Here is a 23923-nt window from a genome sequence, read left to right on the forward strand (position 1 = left end):
GAGACTCTACTGTGAACCCCCCCCAAAAAAAAAACCCAAAAAATTTGAATTCCACGTGCACATTCACACATATAGTTGCATTTGCATATACACATGCACCCACACACATACCAGCATGCATTGTGTACACACACACACACAGACACACACACACAGACACACACACACAGACACACACAGAAAGAAATAATTGTCAGAGTAGTTACCATGCTGTCTTATCAAAGTTCTCTAGAATAATGGCTACAATAATGGACCCAGTAAAATGATATATTATAAAAGTGATTTATTACTTTGTTTTATATGATATGGCTGAGTAGTACAAAATGTCTGCAGGCTAGAAAGGCTGACATAACAGTAGCTTCTCAATCTATGACAGTGGATGCCTTAACAATCCCCTTCTGACACTGAAGGACTGGAGAGCTGCTGGTCTTTAGTCCACTTTGGAAGGTGAAGTAAGCTGGTTTCAATATCAGCAAAAGATGTCAGCAGGGCTGGAGACATGGCTTAGCGGCGCGGTTAAGCGCTTGCCTGTGAAGCCTAAGGACCCCGGTTCGAGGCTCTGTTCCCCAGGTCCCACGTTAGCCAGATGCACAAGGGGGCGCACGCGTCTGGAGTTCGTTTGCAGAGGCTTGGAAGCCCTGGCACGCCCATTCTCTCTCTCTCTCCCTCTATCTGTCTTTCTCTCTGTGTCTGTCACTCTCAAATAAATAAATAAAAAATTTAAAAAAAAGATGTCAGCAACAGGTCTTATTATTTCACCATCAAAGAGCAAAGGCAGGTGAGCATAAAAAGCTAAGTAGGTTAAGGCGAGAAAGGAGTCAAGCAGTTGGAAAAGAGATGTGATCAATTCATAGAATTTAAACACGCATCTATCATCTGTGTCTATAGGTCCAATAACAAAGTTTAAGGAGGAAGATACCCTACTTTGACCTCTGGCCTCCATACACACATACTCACACACATGTGCTCATACACATACAAATATGTATGTGTGTGTGTGTGTGTGTGTATATATATATATATATATATATATATATATATATATATATGCCACACAAATAAGTATGCCAGAATAAAATTTCTGAATAAAACACAGCCTGATGTCTTCTGTTGGCAAATACTCTATCCATACCATGACACCTCAGTTCTGGGAGGGTAATGTGTTCTTAGAACAATGGAACACTTGAATTTATAACTCTCTTAGATTCTGTCCTATGTTGCTCTTCCTTTCTCTAAACCACATCTATGAAAAAAAAGTCAGTGATGCCAGGCATGGTTTCTCACTCCTTTAATCCCAACACTCAGGAGGCCAAGGTAGGAGAATCACCATGAGTTCGAGGCCACACTGAGAATATATAGTGAATCCCAGGTCAGCCTGGGCCAGAGTAACAGCCTGCCTCAAAAAAAAAGTCAGTGTTTTCAGCAAGAGTGGCTTTCATTTCCCTACCAAGTACCCTAGGAAATGGTTATCATTATGACACACATGTGTCTAGATGTCAATTGCTATTTGCACTGGTGCTTGTGTGAAACTCATATGGTTTACTCAACTTTGTATCTTCCATAAATTCATGATTTTAAGTCAACTAAGAATGATGGAAATTTCATTGAGAAGGTGGGCTCAGCCATTAAAGACGCTTGTCTACAAAGCATTACAGCTTGGGTTTAATTTTCCAGTGCCCACATAAAACCAGATGCACAAAGTGGGACATGCATCTGGAGTTCATTTGCAGAGGATGGAGGCCATGGCATACCCATTCTTTCTGTCTGTCTCTTTCTACTTGCAAGTAAATAAAAATAAAAAAAATTAAAAAAATAAGTAAATCTGAAGGATCTCTCTTGGTTTTCTGGAATATATCTGTGTTCAAGCACCTTAACATTTCATGTGCAAATCTCTTAGTTTGAACTATTATAATATAGACTGAATTCTCTTCATAGAGATTCAAAAAACTCATTTCAGGGATGGAGAGATGGCTTAGCAATTAAGGCACTTGCCTGCAAAGCCAAACAACCCAAGTTCAATTCCACAGTACCAATGTAGGCTAGATGTACAAAGTGGCCCATGCATCTGAACTGGAGTTCTTTGCAGGGCTGGAGGCCCTGGTGTATCCATTCTCTCCCTCTCTCTCTCTCTCTCTCTCTCACATACACACACACAAATAAATAAAATATTTAAAAAACAGCTCAAATTTGGCATTGTTGCTCATTATTATTTCTTTATTTTTTAATCATCTTGTTGATATATCACACAAAGTTAAGTTAGCACCTCTAAATATACTGTTTATATATGTCTTCATCTCACAACTCATGTCAGTTTATCTCATGGTATTGATAGTACTACTATTGAACATATAGCAAATTTCCTTCTTTAATAGTTTAATTATTTTGGAGAAATGATTCTCTATATAGTCAGTCCTAGAAGAAATAAAAATTGCAATTGCTTTCTACTTCTGAACTCTGGTTGGGCATGTATCTTCCATGTTAAATCATTCATTGCAGTCATCTCCATGGCAACAGAAATCACTTGAGGCATTTGTAACAGACCTTCCCAGTAAAAGCTGAGTGAGAACAGGAAACCACCTCAATAGGGTTTCCAAGATTGGAGACTATAAATCTGGGGTTGATGGAAGCCATCTTTCATCAATCTCTTAGGAAGGCTAGTTATCAAATAACACCAGAGGAGGTTGTAGCTAATAGATCAAGTTATAGAAAAATTGGAAAATTTGGTATGGATACTTGACTACTGCTGTAATTCTTTACCAGTTATAGGAAGTAACACATGATTTTTTTTTTTTTTTTTTTGCCCAAGCTACTCTTGTCTCTCTTTTCAACCAATATAACTGCTATCTCACTATTTATTCACAGTTCAGCCAAGATATGGAGTAATCATTTATTTCCCCTCTGAGTTCCTAAGGCTGAGTTATGGAGGCTTTATCTAAGTTACTACAACACATTGAACATTCTCCTGAACTCATCTCATTGCAGTGTGATTGCTAATTTAGCTTTTCTGTCATCTGCTGAATTTTTAATTCTACAATTTTCTAAAATGTGGCGATCCTGAGGATCTATGTAAAACACTGAGTCTGATATCTGGTTGTGATAAATGTCTAAAATTATGATCATAATAGGATATTTGTAGGCAATTTAAATTACAAGACTTTTTTTTCAAAATTGTAAATTAAATATGTTTTCTTGTGCAACAATATTCAAAATAGTATATAAAGAAGTTTGTTACATGGCTTTACCTCCACATCTATTAAACACAGCAGGATATTGTCCTGCATATATAAGGACTATATTTAACTATATAATATAAAGTCTATAGGACTTACAGAATATAGTAGTTTTGCTTTAGAAATGTGTGTGTCTGTGTGTGTTTGTGTGTGTGTTCTCATATGTTTCTATTTCTTTTTTTTTTAAACAAACTCCAGAAGCATGTGAAACCTTGGTTATCTGGCTTATGTGGGTACTGGGGAATCAAACCTGGGTCCTTTGGTCTTATAGGCAAACAATCACTATGCAATCCCTCTAGACCATTCTTATGCTTTTTATAACACTTTAATATGGAAGTTTACATTGGTCAGAGTGAATACAACATGCCAGTATGGCAGAAGCATATAAGTTGTAAAATTTGTAAAAACAAAATAAAATTAAAGGACTTTTTCTACTTAAGCAAATGTGTTGCTTGTGTAATTGATGGGAAACAGAGGAGAAAGCTGGCTGGCTTAAGGCCATTTGTTGTAATCGCATTGACGAGAGTCAATTCTAAAATGTGTACAGCTTTCACAAGGCAAAATTGTTTCTTTTCCAGTTCAACATGTTCAGGATACAAGTGAATTTATGTCAAATTTCTAGTGAACATGGAGAAGTTTTCTAATTAGCAGGATCATACAAGAAGTAAACAAGCTAACAATAACAATTAACATAGTCTGCCATTAATCAGCTAATTTCAATACAAGTGGCCCAGTCATTGATTTCTCTTTGTCCTTGCATGGGTCTCCAATGCTGATGAACTGTCATGAACTGACCTAATTTATAGAATCTATTCTAGAATTCATGATTTTTATTTGTGTTAGAACAAGTCTACTTATTCAATTAAATAATAATTTCTTTTAGTTGTAAAAATATTAACGTTGTTTCCACCACACAGCAATAACAAACAGCAGCATTGTACTTTTTCCTTTGGGAACAGTTATTTTAAAAATCAATTTTATTAATAAACAAAACAGGCTTGGTCAAGAAGAATAAAAGCTATAGTAATTACCTAAAAGATTCTTGATCACTGAAACTATTTGTAGATTTTTGAGGTTTGTGCTACCTTTTAAACATTTCAAATATATAGAATTATAATCTATGGAGTAGGAAAATACTATTTTTTGCTAGGATTATAGTAAGCAGTGAATAAATTCTTAGCAAAATTTTAACACATTTTGCAAATAACAAGGATGCTACTTATTAAATTTAAAATTAAATATCAAAAGTGTTAATTGCTATTGGGCTGGAGGGATGGCTCAGAAGAAGCTAAGTTACTTGCAAAGCCAAAGGACCCAGGTTTTGTTCCCCAGGCAGCACATAAGCCAGATGCATATGGTGGCACATGTGTTTGGAGTTTGTTTGCAGTTTCTGGAGGCCCTGACACACCCACTCTCCCTGTTACTCTATTTCGCTCTCCCTCTCCCTCTATCCCTCTCTCTCTAAAATCAATAAGTAAATTAATTTAAAATTATTTTTTAAAAAGTATTATATTACCATTACTATTATTATATTACTATTCCATGAGTGTTTGTGTGTGTATCAGTATATGCACACTGGGAGTGAGCCAGGATTTTGTACATGCTAAGCATGTACTCTGACACTCAGCTACTCCTATCCCAGCATTCTTCCTCTTTTACTTGGTTTGACCATTGAACAATCATGCCTTTTACTTAGTCAAAACTATATAATGGGTGGTATCAATGATTCAATTGGGAAACCAAATGCATTGCCTCAGAATTCAAGTATGATTTTTTATGTCCATTGTAAAAGTAATTAAAATGTCTGCTGTTTTTGTTTTGTTGTGTTTAATAACCTGCACTCATGACCATATACGGTTGACTTATCAGAACTTAATTTGACTGCTAAAGTGACCCAGTACAATGACCATGCACTTAGATTTGTTTTTGCTAATAAACTCAATCCTTTGCTATTGAAGAATTACCTGAGCCCTGTGTTACACCTACTGTTTTCCTGATGATTCATTTCATGATCATACTTGTCTAGGATGAAGGTTGTGTTAATACTCTTCTTTCAAATTATTATTGAGATAATAACAATAGAAATTATTAGAAAACCAAAAATTTAACACATAGGAAAAGATTGGTATATACAATACAGAATCTTCCAAATATTTAAAGATTGTGTTCTGAACTATTATGGCATTAAAACCTCCCAATGTAGTTTTTAAAATCATAGCACCTGGTATCTTAGTTTCAACTGGTAACACAAAATGCAATGGATACCTTCTTGTAGTACTTCTCGAGGCTGGGATGTCCAAGACCAAAATGCAGACAGATTCTTTGTTCTTGATGATCCATGACTCAGATTGTAGGTGACTTCAAATCATGCTATGTTTCTATATTTTGTAATGTTAAATTTTGTATTATATTTCTAGTTATAATTATATCTACTTGATACAGAATGGAAAAAAAGGAGAAGGGAACAAAAAAGGAAGTAGGGAGTAAAGAGGGAATATGGCATCTTTTCCTGGAAGGTATATCAGAAGAGCCAGACCCAATGTATGAGAATTGGGTTCAACATGCCAAGACATTGGAAAAAAAGAGATGCACACTGAGCCAGGATTGCATAATGCAGTTTATTGGGAGACTTGTTGATAGAAGTCTAGTCCTCATTAGTATCACAACCAAGAGGTATTCTTCAGTTTAGGTCAGAAAGAGGGGCACATGTATCAGTGAGGACAAAAGTGACTTTTGCAAAGACATAGTGCACCAGATTTAACTTAAGCTAACCTCAAAGAGCCAAATACTTTCCCAGTACTAGAGTATAAAGCTCCATATACCATTATAATAATTTTACCTATTTATAGTGTAATTAATACACAGGGAAGACTGAACAGGATTACTCAAGTGTAATCAGGGGTTATGACTGAAGATGGTATAGTCATATTGGCTGGGTATGTCCATAAGGCCACCACAAAATCATGAGGGCCTCATCCTCATGACCTCATTCAAGATTCTGAAAAGCTCCAGTTTCTAAAATCGTCATACTTGGAGTTGAAATGTCCACATATACACATAGAGGGGGTTACCTGGTAATATCTGAAATATTGACTGAGTTCTCAACCTGCAGTGATGTGTTGACGACTAAAGGGGCTCAGCATAAATGAAACAAGTTTACTGTAGGAACACGCCTCTTCAAGACACTCAGTTTTTTCAAAGATATGGAAAGAAAGAAACTGTTTTTGAAAAAAAATGCAACATTATTTTAGTCAGGGTTCTGTAGAGGAAAGCAACCAACAGTATGAATTTATATTATAAGAGTCTTCATTAGATTATCTTATATGATATGGGTTGGGCAGTTCAACAATAGCTGTCTGCAGGCTGGAGAGTCAGAGAACTCAGTAGCTTCTAAGGCCAAGAGGCTGATAAAGTAGGTTTCAATATACAGTCAAAATATGGTAGTTAAAAAAGTAGGTAGGTATAGGTACAAGTAAATAACAAGGGCTTCGAGGCAAAAAAAAAAAAAAAAAAAAGAGTCCTTATATACAGTCTCCAACTGGAAGTGATGCTCACTCTGTGTAAAGGATTTCCTCTCTGACGTATTTTTTCCTGAAAACATCCTAACAAACCTGCTCAAGTGATATATCTCTCATTGGATTCCCAATCTGACCATGTTGACAATAGAACGTAACTGTCACAAATGTTAACTAGAACAAATGCATAAATGTATTTATTCTGTCAGCAATTGGAGGGTCAAAAAGCCTGGGGTTATCTCTCTTCTTTCTGTTCAACATGCCCATATATAAGGTTGTTTGCATTCCCTAGGGAGGAAAATTTAAGAATATCTTCAAGACAAGAGTCAAAATATAATTGTCACACAATTTTCTTCTATCCTAGTGTTCCAGTTTAGTAGTGGGATAAGAACACTCTTCTTTTGTCAGGTATGAGGTGATTAGAACAGTTCAGAATTCAAACCTTGATCAACACATGAAAATTCATGTGCACAGCATTATTTAGGAGGATATAATATGTTTATAATCAGATGATCTACCCCTCATTCTCTCTGCTCTTGGCTAAGTAATTCTCCATCTAGAGGATGTTGCTGTGCTCCCTTTCTGTATGTTCACAGGTGCTGCAGCTGTCTTTGTTCTCAAATAGGTAAAAAAAAGATCAAGGTGACTGTTGCCATCAGGTTCACATTGCTGGTAGAAATCTCCCAACCAAGAGCACCTTGTGGGAAAAAGAGGTTTACTTTCACTTACAGACAAGAGGGGAAGCTCCATGATGTCAGGAAAAAATGATGCATCATCAGAGGGTGGACATCACGCCTGGCCAACATAAGGTGGATAATAAAAACCGGAGAGTGTGCAAATACTGGCATGGGAAAAATGGCAATAACACCCATAATCCCACCCCCAACAATACACTGACTTCAGGAGGCATTAATTCCCAAATCTCCATCATCTGGGAACCCAGCATGACACCTAAGTTTATGGGGGACACCTGAATCAAACCACCACATTCCGTTCCTGGCTCCCATAACTGACAATTATACATAATGTAAAATGCAATGAGTTCATCCAACTTTAAAATTCCTCATAGTTTTTTTTTATTATTATCAATTTCAGTGATGTTCTTGTATCCCCATAATCCAAGGTCTTTTAACTGAGCCATAATACCAAAAAATCCACCCCCCCCGCAAAAAAAAAAAAAAAAAAAAAAACCTGTAATGGGACAGAATAAACATTCAAACTGCAAAAGATGGTATTGGGCATAACAAAGAAATACATGATTTAAACAGTGCAAACACCAAAGTCTGTAGCTTCAAGTCCAACAAATATAGCCAATGACAAGTCTTCAAGTTTGATAATTCTAACCAGCAATAAGTCTCTGGCATTCCAATTCTGCCCCTCCAATTAGGCTACTCATGGTCCAGGAAAACTTTGTCGGGGCCATCACTTTTCTTTAGCAGCCATCTCTGGTCCTGGCATCTCTACTGGGTTTCCACTGCAGCCCGTGGTTCATCCTCATGGTCCCATGGGGTCTCCATGCAGGCAACCAGCAAACCTGCTTCACACTGCTCATGGCCATTTCCAAAACACAAGACGGTGTTGCAAACTCAATGACCCTCTCTTTCCTGCATTTCTTATACTCTACAACACCAGGTAGGGTGCCAATTTGTTAATCCAGTCAGGTGTCTAGCAGCAACCCCACTCCTTGGTACCACTTTACTGTTGCAGTCAGGTTCGCATTGCTGGTAGAAATCACCCAAATAAGAACAGCCTCTGGGAAAAAGAGGTCTATTTTGGCTTACAGGCTCAACAGGAAGCTCCACGATGGCAGGGAAAATGATGACATGAGCAGAGGGTGGACATCATACCCTGGACAACATAAGGTGGACAATAGCAACAGGAGAGTGTGCCAAATACTGGCATGGGGAAACTGGCTATAACACCCATAAGCCCACCCCAAACAATACACTGCCTCCAAAAGGTGTTAATTCCCAAATCTCCATCAGCTGGGAACCCAGCATTCAGAACACCTAAGTTTATGGGGAACATCTGAATCAAACCACCACAGTGAACATCAAGAGTAAGGTGAGGAAGACCATGGTGAGAACATCTGCAGTGAGTGCTGTGCTGGCTTGCTTAGCTTCTGGAGACAGGATCTCAGTGTCTGTAGAGTTGGGTGGTCAGCATCTCCCCAGGAGAAAGCATGTCAGGGAGGCTGGTTGTTATTGGTAAGGACTGTGTATTTAAGGAAAGGGTAGATTTTTATTGTCTGATGGGCAAAGGGGCAGCTGAAAGAGGTTTGTATGATGTATCCTATATGTAGAAATACATTAGTATTACCATGTGTTAGCTGAAAATAATTCATTGAATCTCAAAATCAGATAATTATAGGAATCATTTGAATGTGTTGGCAGTACTATTGCCTTACTGAGAAATTTTATCCTTTCCCTGAAGAGCCTGATATAAATTCTGCAAGTCAACCTGGAACTCTTTATAGGAAATTAGAATCCCGTTGAGCCTCATCTTCTGCACCTGTAAATGAAGAAAATAGTGTCATTTTGTGAAATTATTATTTAGATAAGGTAAAATACTCCTTAAGAAAAAATATCACATGCTAGTCAAGGAAACAGGCAAGATTCACAAACTCATTCTAACTGGAGAGCATATTCAAGACCAAAACAACTTCATTTTGATAAAAAAAAAAAGGTTATGTGAATGAACATAGCAAGCACGTTAATATTTCCATCATGTCCTCGGGGAAGTAAGACAGGTCTTGGGGCCGACTCTCATCTTAGGGCAGGATCAGCCCATTTAAGGTTAATCTTTTTAAATTTTTTTTTTATTTATTTGACAGAGAGAGGGGAGAGAGGAAGGGAGAGAGAGAGATAAAGAGAGAGAGAGACAGAGAGAGAGAGACAGAGAGAGAGAGAGAATAGGAGCACCAGGGCCTCCAGCCACTGCAAACAAACTCCATAAATGTGCACCCCTGGTGCATCTGGTTAATGTGAGTCCTGGGGAATCAAACCTGGGTCCTTTGGCTTTGCAGGCAAATGCCTTAAGTGCTAAGCCATCCCTCCAGCCCTCAAGATTAATCTTTTGGAGAATATGTGTGTTGGTGATAAGCCTGTTAGATGTCTCATGTCAAATCTCACCCCATGAACAAAATCCCCCTTTACTATAATACTTCTCACATAAATGGCTTGTCAGTGTCAGCAGCCTATCACATTAATACACATGCTGAAACAAGATGGCTGCTTTCAAAAAATATTATAAGTTTAAATGATACCCACATATCAGTATATGGTTTACTGATAGTAGACCTTCAGCAGTGATGGATGAGAGGTCACTGTTAATTTTTGTTCGCTTCAGTTTAGTTGTGGGTTATAGTATGCAATGAGATCCATACTTCTTAGATTTTTCTTTTATTTTTCAATTTTTTAATAACAACTTCCATGATTATCAAAAAATTCCATGGTAAAACCCTCTTTTCCCCCCACTTTCCCCTTTGAAACTCCACTCTCCATCATGTCCCCTCCCCATCTTAATCAGTCTCTCTTTTATTTTGATGTCATGATATTTTCCTCCTATTATGATGGACTTCTATAGGTATTGTCAGTCACAGTGATGTCATGGATATCCAGGCCATTCTGTGTCTGGGGGGAGCAAGTTGTAAGGAGTTCTACCCCTTCCTTTGGCTCTTACATTCTTTCTGCCACCTCTTCCACAATAGACCCTGAGCCTTGGAAGGTGTGATAGAGATGCTGAAGTACTGTGAACTCCTGTCACTTCTTTCTAGCACCATGATGCCTTCTGAATCATCCCAAGGACACTACTGTCTGGAAAGAGAAGATTCTCTACCAAAAGTGAAAGTAGCATTAATATAAGGGTATGAACATTAAGAGAAGTGCTTACTGGGCAGTTTGATAAACATAGTATATACATTTAGTGAGACAGTAGCAGAAATTATAACCCTAGGGCTCATGACTACCCCTGGTTTAAGTTTTCAGTATCAGGGATGTATTCCCTGCAATGGAGTGGACCTCCAGTCCATCTACAGGGCAGTTGGTTTCCACCATGACAGACATGCCACTATTGTACCCATTAGCTCATTTGGCTTCGCTGGCCAAATATAGGAATGCAGTGTCCACTGTTGAATATCTTCTGGTGATTTCTCTTTCTCCCATTGAACTGCATACAGAATGGCTTCTTCCAACTTTCTGTCAGCTAGTCTACATGGAGGAGGTTATCAGCTCAGTTCCAACAGGTTTTCCCAGTGGCCTTGCAGTATGTGGAGTCTTCAGCAATAGGGTCTTACCATCTATTCCTGGTGAGAAACCAAGGGCCCCAGCATGGCCTATAATGTTTTGGAGGCATCAGGGACCTTCCTGGCCAACAACTCACTGGAAGGTATACCATCTCTGGCATTGAAAATTTTCTAGCAAAAATTGATGGTTCCTGAGTGTTCCATTGTCCAAAATAGTAGGTTTCCATATGATTTATTTATATCCTCTTAGAGTGTGATTAACCCTCCCTCCACCATTCCTTTACTCAATCTTTTCCCATAACCCAACTTTGGGCCTTTTCACCCACATTATTCTATTCTTCTACTTACATATATACAATGCCATCCTATTCAGTACCCCTTCCCTTCCTTTCTCTTCCCTTTTTATCTCTTTTCTAGATTACTGGCCTTTGCTACTGAGCTTTCTTCCTACTCACACAGAAGTTCAATCATCTGTAGCTAAGATCCACATATGAGAGAGAACATGTGACACTTGGCTACCATCATGAAAACAAATGACCATGAATGTTGATGAGGATGTGGCAAAAGAGGAACCCTTCTATACTGTTAGTGGGAATGCAATCTGGTTCAGCTATTGTGGAAATCAGTGTGGAGGTTCCTAAAACAGCTAAAAATAGATCTACCATATGACCCAGCTATAGCACTCCTAGGCATATATCATAAGGACTCATCTCGCTACCTTAGAGATACTTGCTCAATCATGTTTACTGCTGCTCAATTCACAATAGCTAGGAAATGGACCCAGGCTAGATGTCCCTCAACTGCTGAATGGATAATGAAGATACAACACATTTATACAATGGAGCTCTACTCAGCAGTAAAGAAAAAATGAAGTTATGAAATTTGCAGGAAGATGGAAGGATCTGGAGAAGAGTATACTTCTTAGATTTTAATCAGGACATGGTAAGGAGTTTATCCCATTATTGGAGCTCTAAATTAGAACATGATTCAAAGTTAAGAGAAGGCTCAGGAAAAAGAAATCCATTTGGGAAATTTTGTCTAAAATTGGTAAATTAAGCTGAGGAGATTGCCCAGTGGTGAAAGTCACTTGCTTGCAAAGTCTGATAATCCATGTTAAGTACCCAGGTTAAGCCAGACGCATGAAATAGCACATGTGTCTGGAGTTGGTTTGCAGTGGCAAAAGGCCTTGGTGTGCCTATACTCTAATTCTCTCTCTCATTCTCTGATCTTTCCTCTCTCTCTCCTTGTACATAAATTAACAGTTAAATTTGATAAGTAAAAAAGTGTATTTATTTATACATATATGTGTATATATGCATATGTGTATATAAATACACATATATACTAGGGAAAATGAAAGGAATTTTTTAAGGATTTTCATCACATAAGGTTGGTTTCTTGCTACTTACAGAAAATTTTGAAAATAGATTTCTATAAATTTATCCCCCAATTTTCTTCATGAAAATATATCTTATATTACTTTCCCCATATCATTAGGCCCACTTCCACAGTATCTCATTGAATTTATACCCGGATTGTATGGTTTGTGTAGAACAATGAGCATTTAGTATAAATTTTTTCATATATTTTATTAATTATATAGTTTACTGAATGAACAAATTGTGCATTGGTCCCATCCCCTTAGTGTTATCTTCTTATATACCCTCTTCCCTGAGTATTTTATTTATTTATTTTCATTAATTAGTTTTGTACTCAGTGAATACAGTCAAGTTGGTACCATTGTTAGGTTCGTCCATGTCCTACCCCTTCCCCTGGCCACTCCTGTTGAGGTATATGGGTCATGCATTGTGGAGTTAGCCCACAGTTATGGGTAGGAGAAATGTCTCTGTGTATTATTTTTTTTTTAACTGTGGTAATAATGCACATTGACTTCTCCCCACAAACATCCACAGAAGTTCTAGAAAACATGTCAGTTTTAAGAACAGGTAATTACACCTCCACTGTGTGTGGTTACTCTATTTCTGGATAGAAGTCAGAACTGACCCAGTCACTGTTTGACTTTCCACATGCTGTATTTTTCATCTGGCACTTCTTTAACATAGCCCTAAAACCATTCTTTCATTCATGAAAATCACTCTGCGAGTGTTCAACTGCTCATTCTTCTTGATGTTCAAGTCGTTGTGAGAGAAATACCAAGTTCTTATCTAGTTACACATAAATAATAGATTATGAGGGACAATGTGGCTGGGAGGAATGGGGTTAGTACAGATTGAGCCCAGCAGCTCTCAGAAGTGATATAGACAAAGGCATATTCCCACCAACTGAGAACTTTGTACAGCCCATGGAAAGCAGTCTCCATACACTCAGACCAAGAGAATATGTATCTAGGATTCCATTAGGTAGCCTTTTATTTCTCCACAGAGGAGGTCTGAATGCCATGCTAGCTCTGGAATTTCTGCTTGTGGTCTCACATTTGCCTTTTCTTTATGAAGATGACACTTTGCTTCTGAACAAACTTAGCAACAGTCTGGAGGAAATATTTTTAAAGTTATGTTTTAATCATTGCCAAATGATATTAGAAAAGAGTATTCTCTCCTTTTTTCAGAAGAAAAAAATAACAGACATTTAACAAGATTTATCTTTGCATAAAATAATGAAATCTGCTTTTTTGGATTAGGAAATGCAATAACTCAACTAAATCCTGGCACAGGAGTTGCTCCCCTGTTAAATCCCCTTCTGTTTCAGGCTGAAAAAGTTAAAGAATTGGAAAAGGGTTGAAATATTTAATGGATGTAGAACTGTGGAGATAATATATTTTTAATAAGCCTCTCTCTGCTGTTACTTTTTACAATGATGGTGTTCTATTGCTTTCATTTCAAAATAGGATAGGACTAGAGTACTGATTGTATTAAATTTATCATATATTTGTTGTTTATTCACCAAGTAGTCTTTTCCAGCACCCAATCCATAAAAATGCCTGTCAGCAATTAGTAGAGAAGAAAAATATATAATTGGCCCATTTAACTACATTCAAAAATCAAATTAATCTTCAAAATAGTTACTAGAGCAGTACTGACCTTCACTTTAATAAACTACCTATTACAGAAGGCCAGGATCCTAAACTGAAGTTCCATGATAGACAAAGTCAAGTCCTTAATATCATTACAATAAGATTACTTTGTCATGTTGAATAATCACTACAGAATCAAATAATTGTTACTTTTTCATATATTTTATCAATAGATTGTATAATAGGACATAAATGAGAACAATGTTCATTAAAAGAAAAGATCAGAGAAATAATGACGTAATGGAATAATATCAAATCCACTATGAAACTGAGACTTGAATTCTAACTAGTGATATCCAGCCTATGCAAGTAGATCATTTTTCCAACTGAAACTTTACTTAGCTCAGATGTAAAAGGTTAAAGAAAAGAAGGAAACAATAAGTTAAATGGTTCACAATGTCCAAAATAAAATTAATTACATAATTTGTATAAGAACTTATTCATATTTTCATGACATAGTTTTCCCTCTATTTTTGTCTCTTTATAAAGGACATTGTGTGAAGTAATAACTCATATTTTTGCCTAAAGATCTGAGTTTATGTATTTTTATGTAGATTTCTTAGTAACATACCTTAGAGAAAAATTCCACATCAGAGTTCAGGAAGAACCACCACTGAGAAGCTGAGTGGCTTTTCCAGACTGACTCAGTGGTACTGGAATAACAGAAAAGGATAAATGACAGACTTCCTGGGGAGAGCAGCATGTGATGAGACCCTGCATTCAGGGGACGACGATCCCTGCTCGGGGCAAGACCACAGCAGTATGAACCATTGTCATTGCGCAGCCATGTCTACCTCCAGCTAAACCAGCAGAGATCAGAGCTGGGCACAGCCTGTTTTTACTTCTTCCTTACAGTTTGTGCAAACCTGACCTTGTGCCAAAAACATTGCCTGTGGAGCATCAGACACCAGCTTGCTCATTCCTTAATCATCTGGCTGCACCCTGGCCTCCATCTCCTGCAATTCATGATGACATATGAACCCTTGTCACCTGTGTATAAAATAAATGAGAACTGGTCAGGTGGGAAGGCAGTGTCTCCATCAGAACCTGCAGACCACCTGATTTCAGCTTTTACTCTTACTTCAGTGTGTCTTTTTCTTACTAATCCTCCAGCTGCCCTGCCAGGCTGTGGCTGCACTGGTGAAAGCATCTTCAAACTATGCAAAAGACTTTCTCTAAGGAGAGAATCATTATAATTTCAGAAGACCCACTACCTACTTCTTACTGCAGCCCAGATGTGGGGCCAGTCTCCAGAGTTAACTGTTACTATGAGCTGCTCTTCTGTTCAGGGTCTAGGGTTGTTACAAGCTGACTGAATGGCTCAGGGAAGGACATACTCTCACAGAAATATTTGTGAAGTTAACTTTTTTTTTTACATAATGGAAAATTCTATGAAAACAGCATTTATTGGTCCCTAGTATCTGCTTGGTGTATATTTCCATCATGGAATTAATAGTAATTATAAGCAATAGGTGGATCAATGAGAGGGAGCTATGTTTATTTTGATATATATTATTTTAAAAGTATATGGTTAAGTTTAGACATATGCTATTTACAATAACATAATTAAATTTGAAGCACAAATGTTACTTGGATAAAATCATCAAAAGTTGAAATCTATGTAGCATATTATTATGTCCTTTTTATCCTTATCAATTTCACTTGTTTCTTTTATCTACATAATTATTGGGAGCACTGTCCCAGGTCTGGATTTTTGTTTTTCTTGATTTGTACACCCTAAAATTTTCAACGTAGAATAATATTTAATACAAGTAAATATAGATTGAACAGGATTTCTTGATTTGGCTCAATATATGCTTACTTTATCTTTTTTATTAAATTTTCTTGGTATTTGGAGGAATCTCTCAAAATGCCTTAGTCTGTCATATGAGAACTTTTATGTGAAATTTAGCCATCTGGAAAACTAAAAAGGAAATTAGGCTTCTGTCCTTACAGAATGATTTTGAAATTAACTTCAGTTCTGCTGCCAAAAATTCGGACTTATGAACCAGACAAAAGAAAAAGTATGTGATGTGCTTAGTAGCCCTTAAATAATGATGATATTTTTTTTCTTTTCCCAAGGCTAAGCAGAGGAAGCCATAGTAATACGACTTTTTAAATGGGAGCAAAACTCTCATTTGAAATGTTTCCACTACATAACTCCACTCAATTGACTTGATAACCCAGATATGCTGTAGGTTAAAACAGGAACAGTAGTTGGAGAACTCATAGAATAATACAAAAGTTGAGACAGAATATCACATAAGCAGTGTTGTGTTTCAAGTTCTCCTAGGTAACCTTCACCCTGACCTAGGCTTCTCTTATGATGAGATACAAGAGCACCACCCACTATCCAAGGAATGCAAGGATCTTTCCAGCATGCAGCTCACATGGCCAAGGTACCTAAAGCCCTTGAAATGCACATGCTTTTTGGCCAACATCTGCTATACTTCAGCACGGAAAAAGTTGTATGTCTGATCCTGGCTCAGAGATTTCATTTATTTATTTTTTAAACTTTAAAAATTTTTTATTTATTTATTTACTTATCTATTTATTTGAGAGAGAAAGAATTAAAGGGAATGAGAGAGAACAGGCTTTTATTGAATGTGTTTAATTCTTCAATTAAAAGTTCCCTCTGCCAATAAGTCACACAAAAATGCCAGCCTTTGCATATATAATTTCATTTTTCTTTGTTGCTGGGTAGAATTCCATTGTGTAAATATTCCATATCATTGTAGTTTTAATCTATTCATCAGTTATTGGGCATCTGGGCTGATTCTAATTCCTCTCTATCGTGAACCAAGCTGAGATAAAGAGGTTTGAGTAAGTATCCCTGAAATAAAGAATGGAGTATTTAGTATTTAGGAGTGGAATAGCTGGGTCAGATGATAAGTCAACTTTCATCTTTTTCAGGAATCTCTATACTTATTTCTGTAGTGGTTTTACATGTCTGCATCCCCACCAGTGAATAAGAATTCTTCTTTACCAACAGTCTCATCTTGACTGGAGTAAGATGAATTCCAAAGTTGTTTTAATTTTCAGTTCTTTGATGAATAGGGATATTAATAATTTCTTTAAATGAGTATTGCCCATTTGTGTTTTATCCTTTGAGAATTTTCTGTCTTTTTTTTTGAGTGGATTGTTTGATTTTTTTTTTTATTGCTTAGTTTTTTGACTTCTTTGTAGTTATTAGATATTGGGCATCTGTTTGAAGGATAGTCAGTAAAGATTTTCTACTATTATTTAGGTTGTCTGTTGGTTCTATTTTGGCATGCTTGTCTGATCAAAAATTTTTTAGCTTCATGAGATCCCACTGATTGCATGATTGTTTAATTTCCTGAGCAACTGGGGTCATATTCACAAAGCCTTTCCACACTATCCTGTGTCACATGCATCCTTTTTCCTTGCCTTCCTTTTCTTCCAGTTCATCTCTTTATATTCACTTTTGGTTATAGTTCTATTTTTTTTTTTTTTAGTTGGGCCTCCTTCAGTGTCTTCCCAATGCACAGCCTTGAATATTTTGTACATTTTTTATCAATTTTTATTAACATTTTCCATGATTATAAAAATATCCCATGGTAATACCCTTCCTTCTTTCTCTTTCCCCCTTTGAAATTCCATTCTCCATCATATTCTCTCCCCATCTCAATCAGTCTCTCTTTTATTTTGATGTCATGGTCTTTTCCTCCTCTTATTATGGTCTTGTGTAGGTAGTGTCAGGCATGGTGAGGTCATGGATATGCAGGCCATTTTGTGTCTGAAGGAGCATGTTGTAAGGAGTCCTACCCTTTCTTTGGCTCTTACATTTTTCCGCCACCTCATCCCCATTAGACCCTGAGCCTTGGAATGTGTGATCGAGATGTTACTCAGCACTCCAGTCACTTCTTTCTAGCACTATGATACCTTCTGAGTCATCCCAAGGTCACTGCCATCTGAAAAGAGAAGATTCTCTACCCAAAGTGAGAGTAGCATTAATATAAGGGTATAACTATGAAGAAAAGTGCTTACTGGGTGGTTTGATAAGCATATTATATACACTTTTCCAGACATCAGCAGATGTTACACCCCTAGGGCTCATAACTACCCCTGTTTTAAGTTTTCAGTATCAGGGATGTATTCCCCCACCCCATGGAGCAGGCCTTCAGTCCAATTGGAGGGTAGTTGGTTTCCACCATGACAGACATGCCACTATTTCACCCATTGGCTCATTTGGCCTGGGTGGCCAATTATAAGGCTTGCAGTGCCCAGTCTTGAGTATCTTCACTGGTGCTATCTCTTTCTCCAATTGAACTACATGTAGAATGGTTTCTCCCAGATTTTTGTCAGCTGGTCTACATGGAGGAGGTTATCAGCTCAGTTCCACCAGAATTTTTCAGTGGCCTTGCATTCCAAGTATATGGAATCTTCAGAAATAAGATCTTATCGTCGTTTCCTGGCGGGAAGCCAAGGGCCTTGGCAATGGCCTACAATATTTTGGGGGCATCAGGGAACTCCCTGGCCAACAACTCACTGGAGGTATCCCATCCCTGGTACTGAAAAATTTCTAACAATGATCTATGGCTCCTGAGTGTTCCATTGTCCAAAACTGGAGGATTCTATATGATTTATTTGCATCCTCTTAGATTTTGATTAGCCCTCCCTCCACCTTTCCTTTACTCAATCTCTTCCCCTGACCTCACTTTGGGCCTTTTCACCCCCGTTAATCTATTCTTCTACAATATCAACTTATTAAGTACCCTCCTCCCTTCCTTTCTCTTCCCTTTATATCTCCTTTTAAATTTACTCGTCTCTGCTACTGAGTTTTTTTTTTTTTTTCCTTCTTCGGAAGCCCAATCATCTGTAGCTAGTATCCACATATGAAGGAGAACATGCGGTGCTTGGCTTTCTGGGCCTGGGTTACCTCACTTAGTATAATCCATTCCACAACCATCCATTTTCCTGCAAATTTCATAACTTCATTTTTCTTTACTGCTGAGAAGAACTCCATTGTATAAATATGATGCATCTTCATTATCCACTCATCTGTTGAGGGACATCTAGGCTGGTTCCATTTCCCAGCTATCATAAATTGAGCAGCAATAAACATGGTTGAGCCTGTACTTCTAAGGAAATGGGATGAGTCCTTAGGTTATATATGCCTAGGAGTGTTGTAGCTGGGTAATATGGTAGATCAATTTTTAGCTGTCTTAGGAACCTCCACACTGATTTCCACAATGGCTGGACAAGATTGCATTCCCACCAACAGTGTAGAAGGGTTCCTCTTTTTCCACATCCCTGCCAGCATTTATGATCATTTGTTTTCATGATGGTAGCCATTCTGACAGGAGTGAGATGGAATCTCAACATAGTTTTACTCTGCATTTCCCTGATGACTAGGAATGTAGATGGCTTGTACACCATCCATATTTCTTCCTTTGAGAACTCTCTATTTAGCTCCATAGCCCCTTTTTTGATTGGCTTGTATGATTTTTAATTATTTAACTTCTTGAGTTCTTTGTATATCCTAGATATTAATCTTCTATCAGATATATAGCTGGCAAAGATTTTTTTTTTCATTCTGTAGGTTGCCTCTTTGCTTTATTCACAGTGTCCTTTGCAGTACAAAATTCTTTGTAATTTCATGAGTTCCCAGTGGTTAATCTGTGATTGTATTGCCTGAGCAATTGGGGTTATATTCAGAACGTCTTTGCCAAGACCAATATTTTGAAGGGTTTCCCATACTTTTTCGTCTAGCAATTTCAGAGTTTCAGATCTGATGTTTTAAGGTCCTTAGTCATTTGGATTTAATTCTTGTGCATGGAAAGAGAGAAGAATCTATTTTTACCCTTCTACAGATACATATCCAGTTTTCCCAGCATTATTTGATGAAGAGGCTGTCTTTTCTCCAATGAGTATTTTTGGCATTTTTATCGAATATCAGGTGGATATGGCTACCTGGACTTATATCTGGGTCCTCTGTTCTGTTCCATTAATCTACATGTCTGCTTTTGTGCCAGTACCATGCTGTTTTTGTTACTATGGTTCTGTAGTATAGGTTAAAGTCAGGTATGGTGATACCTCCTGATATAGTTCTATCTTGATATGCTTAATTTTTACTTACTCCCCTATGTATGATGCAAGGGGATCTTATACTTTATTGTTATCAATAGTTAAAAGACATAAACTAAATCATTTGACTATCTAAACATATTATTTGCCATATAATATACATTCAAAAATAGTTTGATTGAATACATAGTGTTAGTGACCTGAGGCAAAAGGTACAAATCCAATAAGTTGTTCCAAACAAGAATTTAGGAATGTTAAACTCTGGCATAAAATCATTTCAAATTTGCATTAAAATTGTAAAGTCTATGCTAGAGAAAATAAACCTATTACATATTTGAATTTTGTACAACTTGAATTTGAACATAAAATAAATAGCAAATGTGAAACTCAATGTATTGAGAGAAATATGATTATTTTCCAATTGGCTATTAGAGGTGGAATTTTGAACAAGGATCTTTTTGTACTCTAGTCTTATAATTGGGTAATGGGAATTCTTGGTGTGTATCAAACTCATTATTGTAGTTTGAATTTGACAGTGTAAATATATGGTCCCATAGACTCAGTTAAATAAGATTGAATTGACAACTTGATCCCTTAACAGGCAGATAAATCCCTGCTAGAGGGGGCATATCACTGTGGGTGGATTTCAGAGTCCAGCTAGATGTGTTCAGAGCAGTTAGAGCTCTGACTCTTGGGTTTTTCACTGTTGTTGGTGACTCTCTACTTAAATGTATTAAAGGGAGCCAACACTATTTGCCATTGATAGTTCTTCCCCTAGAGTTTGTAAGCCTGAAATAAACTTTCTTCCTTAAATTGTGTCTTATTGGATATTTGCCCCAGCAATGTGGAGCTACTGCAACATTGATGGATAGTACATGTTACAGAAACAGCATTGGTTTATCTTAAATATATTTCTCAAGTTTCATAACATTTAATGAGTTACCTGATGTCTCTATCACTATTTACCCAGTCAGAAAATGATTCAATGACAATGGTTTATTTCAATAGTTCTAATGAAAAGATGAGTTAATCATATAAAACATAGGGTAATCTGTCATACAAGAAACAATGAGTTTGTTTACAGTGGCAAGAGTCCCTAGTTCTCTCTGTCTGTCTGTTTGTCTGTCTGTCTCTCTCTCTCTCTCTCACACACACACACACACATTCACACACATGCACCTGTGTGCAAAAAAATTAAAAATATAAAAGTAAAAAAAATATTTGAATCATGTCTAGTAATCCTGCTTTTACCATTTTTGAGATTTTATTGAAATTTTGTGAGAAAAAACCTATAGTAAGTATTACTGAACTCTAAATTTTAATACTTGACCAATGGGCCTATTTGGAAAAAAAATAAATACAAAGCCATAAACCTACTCAACTCTTTCTCAATAATAAATGAGTTAGTTACTAAAAATGCTTTATGAATGAAGCTTGTGTTGGTAAATAATATTGAGAAATAATTTTTGCCATTTACATTAAGGCCTCTAAGCAGAATCCCATAATGAAATTGCAATTTTCAGTATGATGTGCACAAATAGGAGCCCAGCAGAAGGGAAAACTAACAGTTGGATGAAAGTGTCCTTTTCCTCCATTAGCATCTCATAGGATTTTGGCCTGCTTGTTTTGTGCTACCAAACTGTTTTGTCCAGAATTTCATAACATATTTCTCCCATTCATAATATCATATTTGAGTCCTGAACTAGAATTTGTATTTAGGAAAGATGTAGAGTTGAAAGGGATCAGTCAAATCTTCTTATTGTAGAAAAACTATGGACTAGAGTCAGCATTTAGTTACTCACCTCTGTCATTTTTGGAAATTGTTCTCTATCATACTCATGAAAAAGCACTTCAAACTTCATTTAACCAAGACCCTCACATTACTTCACACTGACCATTAGATTAGGTTCAATAAAAAAAAAAATCCTTTAAAAGATGGCATTACGTTTGTTGTGATAAATGGGTTTGTGTGTGGCCTTAGTTGTCTTTTATTGGAAAAATCAATGAAATTCTACCTCTCACATAGCTGTTGTAGTTTGTCTCTCTTATGGTGTTTCATGTACTGCATGTTGGTTTATTGAATTTACTGACTCTTGCTTAGACTTGCAGGAATTCTTAGCTCACGTAGGAGTTGCATGACCAATCAGCAAGCCTGGATAGACCTTCTTAATCCTATATTTCATTAGAAGCAAGATTTCCAGATATACCTTTACACTACATGGAAAGCCAACATTTGAAGCCTATTACAAAGCATGCAAAAAATTTATTATGTATTATAAAATTGATAGATGACAAATAGAACGCACTTTCTCATGTTTAACAAATCCTGCATTTAAACATAACTATATCCAAGAAATATTGTATTTTTGCAATTATATTGGACATTGGTTATATTATGGTATGATTAACAAACAGAATAGTTTCTGGATGTTTTATGACTGAATTAACAGACATTGAAAAGAGAATAATGTCTGCTAGCCATGGAATATGCCAAGGATGAGATCAATGACTAACTGTAACAAAAGGACAGCATGAAGTGTAGTCAGGGAGATGGACTGTGAAGAACCTAAAGGTGAGGATCTGGCAGAAGAAGATGCATGCATACATTTCTGTAGTAAAAGACTGATGAGAGCAGTCAATACAATGATGAAGGCAGTTAGAAATGAATTTCTGTTACTAAGAATTTTTGTACATAATAATCAATGCTATATTTAATTTAAAGACATTGCAATTGAAGACACAATTCCTGACCTCAAAGGGAATAAGAGGTCATTTATTCTGAAGCAAATATGAGTGGCCTGTCTCAGGAGTACAGAGTTAAGTTGCCCTGAATATCATGCTCCAATGTCAAATTTGACATGAATATTTTTTGACATAGAACAATATTATATCATACATAAAGGTATTCCTTAAATACATTGGTGGGGATATTAGGTAGGTAGGTTATAATAAAGTGAGGGAAATGATCTTTAAGGATTTTGATGCCATCTGATGACACTTTTAACTTTTGTATTAGTGGAAGCTAATGGTCAAGTTAATATATTTCAATGATTTTTACCTGGCAGATGAAAAGATGCACAGTGAGGCACAGATGTGAGAAATGAATGGCAACTGAGTGAAATAAATACAGCCCAAACATTGTAGCTCTGGATCTGCAACAATCTCACTCCAAAATCTAAAGTTCTAGTTGTAAAGGGTCAATCATCCAAGTAGGCAGATCTGTAGTTTAAGAGTGGCGCTTTTTTTCTGGTCAATTCTGAATTCTATTCACAGCATTAGATTAGCATATAAACATGAGCTGACTCTACAAATATATTAGCTTCACCCAAGTATTATATATTTGAATTATGTCAGTATATCCACCAACATGCATGCTTGGGCCCTTGTCTTAAGAAAGTCATGTAGAGTAATAAGTAATAAGCAAACATGTTATGTGTTTTACAAATGAATATCTTGTTATTTGCTTTATCATTTGAGATAATGAGAACAAAGATCTCAAGGCTTCCCTTGGGGTTTACAATTTCATGTGAATTATGTGGCAAATGTAAATAAAATGTCTATTTAATACCCAACATTTTATATTGTCTTTTGATCTTTGCATGTACATGTACACATGTTTGTCCATCCTCAAACACACATTGAAAAGATTTAAAAATATAAAATATAGGAAAATTTTAGCAATATGATATTATATTCATATTCTCAAATCTACAAAACAGATTGTTAACCAAGATGGGCAAATGTCATGTGTAATTTCATATATACAATTAATTTAACTAAAAACCAGTAACAGAAAGAGAGCAACATGATTTTAATATTTTAGGATTAAACAACAAATTTGTACATAATATTTGGA

Source organism: Jaculus jaculus, chromosome 5 (assembly GCF_020740685.1).
Source record: "Jaculus jaculus isolate mJacJac1 chromosome 5, mJacJac1.mat.Y.cur, whole genome shotgun sequence".
Lineage (NCBI taxonomy): Eukaryota > Metazoa > Chordata > Mammalia > Rodentia > Dipodidae > Jaculus > Jaculus jaculus.